The sequence below is a fragment of the Morus notabilis genome, unplaced genomic scaffold, assembly GCF_000414095.1.
Source record: "Morus notabilis unplaced genomic scaffold, ASM41409v2 Scaffold57, whole genome shotgun sequence".
Lineage (NCBI taxonomy): Eukaryota > Viridiplantae > Streptophyta > Magnoliopsida > Rosales > Moraceae > Morus > Morus notabilis.
The window spans coordinates 190,598-194,840 of NW_010357689.1; positions in this window are offsets into that span (position 1 = coordinate 190,598).

Below are 4,243 nucleotides of genomic sequence, written 5' to 3' on the forward strand. Positions count from 1 at the left end.
AACTAAAGTTTCCTCGTAAGTCGTGTCATATTAGATCGACACGTCGTATCATTGTACAATAGCTTCCAGATCGGGTTTACACTCACGAAGCATAGAAATATGAAACACATTAGGCACGTGAGATAACTCAGGTGGTAAGGTGAGTCAATAAGCAACGACACTGACTCGTTGCATGATTTGGAATGATCCAATATATCTTGGCACAATTTCCCCTTTCATACCAAAATGAGTGATTCTTTTGCACGATGAAACTCTTAATAAGACAAAGTCACCTTCTATCAGCATAGCTCTTCATTTAATCAAACTTGGATTATGTAATAGGATTCCTTTAACTTGGTCAGTCCTCTAATCTTATGCCTAGGCTAATTTAACGTCCATTACGGAAGCACGTACAAACGAGCTATCATATGCCTTATTTTAAATATTCTAAGCCTTTCAAACACATCTTACAAGAAGTTGAAATTCTGAAGTTTTAGCTTTTTAATGCATTTTCAAAAGTTTCTAAGCGAAACTTCAACTACGTACATCTCGGCCTATAAAACTCTAAACAGAGTGATTCCAAGTGCTACACCTCACTAATGATGCACACTAAATGGTAAGATTAGTGCCTTAAGTGCAGTGATCCTGGTTCTAGAAGTTGGGGTCTAAGTTCACACTTTTTACGTTATGCCAAGAACGCAATTTTGACCTTTCTAACAGAAATGATCATAAAATATTTCACATAGATCTAAAGGGTATAATTCTAGTTTTTAGATAGAGTGGACACCTAGAGCTTCGAAACGAGTTATTATATGCCAAAATCTGAGATCTCTAAGTACCTCAAAAATAGTTTCTAAGAAATTAAAATTCTATCATTTCCTGGTTTCGATAACTTTTGAGACGTTTTTGGCATGAAACTTCTAATGCGCACAATTCGGGTTACAAAATTCCAAATGACGGGATTCTAACTCCCACATGTCACTAATAACATGTTCTAAATGGTGGTAATGGTGGCCTAGGTGTAGCAATCCTATTTCAAAAAATAAGGGTTATCAGTTCTTTAAAAAGACAACTTTGACGACTGTTACGAGATTAATCATATAATATTCTACACAACCCCGAAAATTACAAAATTAACGCCTAATTGAAGTAGACATCTACAGCTTTCCAAAAAGCTATCATAAGCTTAGTTTCAGATATGTTAATATCTCCAAAAACACGTTATACTAGATTAAAATGTGGCTATTTTTCTGCATAATTCTTAGAAATCAAGCGTAACTTCAAAAATGAAAAATTTGAGCTACTGTTATCCATTTGGGGTGATTCTTGCGGCTATACGAAGCTTAGGATGTCTAGTTTCCAATTATATAACCCATTCATTCAAATTCATTTATAAGGATCCCCAGAATTCAACAGTATCGAGCATGTCTAGGTTAGGTTCCTTAACACTTTTTTCAACAAATTGAAAAATTCATAACTTAAGCTACAAAACTCCTTTTTGGGTGATTCAAATCTCCTATCAAAGTTTGATAAGTCTATTTTAAGGTTCTAGCATAGCTAACATTAAAACTTATTAAGAATAATCAAGTCCTAAGCTTTTCTTTAGGCTGCTCCTAGAGTCCTCCTCAAAATCATGTGGATCAAGTGGGGAAAGTATGATTAAAGTCCAAAATAATAACATTCAAGAGAGAAATTCCAAGGAAACTCATACTTAATGCTAAACAACCACAAAGGCTTCAAACTTCCAATCGTTCAATCATAAATCAGTTTCTAACGCGAATCCATATTCTTCATAAATCCAATAAAATGGCATATTCGTCGACCTTGACGGGAATATACATAAATTATTATCTACGTCTCTAAAAATTTCAAAATGAACTCCATAAGAAAGTAGACACGTAGATCTTAGATTTGGTATGATACACATAAGGTTTGGAAACCGACAAGGCCCTCAAAAATAAGTTACAGAAAATCAGAACGGCCTGTCTAAGAAAATTATTATAGTTGCATGAAATCCATCACGTGGACTAAATGACTTCAAGGTTGATTTTAATGCAACACCCACAGTCTGACACCGATTTGAAAAACGTCCAAAGTATTGTTAATACTTATCATTAGAACTACCCGTTCTAATTTCACATGAAATTGACAAGACATCTCCTCAGGAGGGTTGAACCTAACATCTTCGGCCTATGGGAACTCAACTTCAACTACTAAAGAAGTTCTTCCACTTAAAACACCACTTGGAATATGAGTCAAAAGCAAGAATGTCACTCACATGGCGAAAAAGAGGTGAATACGACAATTCATCAAGATAGTCATCTGGGAACCTATGAACTAAGACTTTCTACGCCTTTTCTGTGGATTCCTACATGTCAAGCGATGAAAAGGAACATCCACCTTACGACTCTGCTGGCAGCATCATGATATCAGTTGTCACAATCAACCATTCTATCAATGAAAAAGAAACGAAGTTCAAATTTCAATAAAATAGGACCACTCACCTCATTCGAGTCTTTATGAATTTTAGAATCATAGAATGAGACACGAAAACACTTTGTCATCTTGAAATCTCATATCTAGTATATTATCAATTCCAGCTAGAAGTCAATCAATAATATAGACTCCCAACCAGAATAGAGACACCCAATTTTGGGAATGATCGAACACAAGAATATCAATCATCAACTTAGAATCTAGAAGGTCGAAGAAATTCATATAGTCAAATTTGAATCTAAAAGAATAATCAATAGGAATTTAATATCGAATAGATATGAGCCCAAATTATCGATTGAATCTCCAAAACCCGGTGACTAAATAGAGATCTTCGAAGTCAAGATTGTCAAGTCTCACACCAATGATCACCGTACACAAAAAGGAAATGAATAATATTACATGTTTCCGTATTATGAATAAAATTACTGAGACTACTATTTGAAACAAGAAGCGGTCTTGATCTTAGAATAACATTGATTCATGGTATAAAGATAATATGAATTAAAATACGGTTATCAAGTAAAAAGTCCAACTCCAGTTCAAAACAGATTAAGAATAGAGCTCGAATTTAGAATTCCAAAAGTGAAATGATCGAGAATATTAATATCCATAGTCAATGTCTTACAATGACATGGTTCAAGTTAACGAGGGAATCACCGAGACTAACACTTGAGACAAGAAAGAATTTTAATTCCTGAATAACGTATGATCGTGATAGAGAGATAGCACGATGCGATACACACATAATAACGAAGAGACCAACTCCTAGTCACAACAGATTTAAGAAAGAATTCGAAGTCAGAATCCTGGAACCTGTGGGTTATGACCTACCACGCTTCCAAACTAGGTAGAATACAATATATATCAGAGATAAACGTCAATCTCTCGACAAAGTCTATAGCCACCATTGTCATCAATCGAAGAAAGAACGATGTCTCATCAACACAAGAACCCATGAAGTAAACACTCTTGAGCAAAACACTCTCAAGAGATAAAAGAATGCATCAGTGAATTGAAACGAGTGGCTAGGATACAATTTGCAGGACTAAACTTGCGCATTGATCAAATAGGATAGAACCAAACAAGGAGGAAGGAAACTTTAATGATCAAAACTGCTCGATTTCAAGTCGTCACTCTCCATCAACTTAAACCTCCATGTTAGACATGTCGAAAAGTGGAAGGGACCATTATTGAGAGTTCAACTACACAGAAATCAGAAGAATATCATCTCAAAACCTAAATCTTCATGAGAATTTCGAAGTCAATACTGATTTTGAATTTGAAACTGACAAGAGTCAAGAGCACTAATGGAAACAAATCAATAACCATCGGGTCGAAATCAATACATCCCGAAAACTTCAAAGTCAACTTTAACCTCAATCTTCATATCGATAAACATCGATAATAAAAACATGGATTTCATCCATCAAAGTGCTCTAAGAAAATGAAACAGACTCTAACATCAAATTCTCAAATGCAACTGTATAATGTATTAACTAGTATTGTACGACACGTCCCGACACAAAACTGTTAAAAGAACAACAAAACTTAATAAAAACTCACACATGCTCGATTGCCCATAGAATTCGAAGCCGTGCTCTTATATAAAAAACTGTCACGACCCTAGGGATAAGGCCGTGATTATTGTGATTTAATTTAAAATTTAACTTAATTAAACTGGACTGTTTAATAAAAATCACAAAAATAAATACATAAATATCAATATAGTTTCCTCCGAAGACTTTCTTTCACAAATAATATTTAAAAC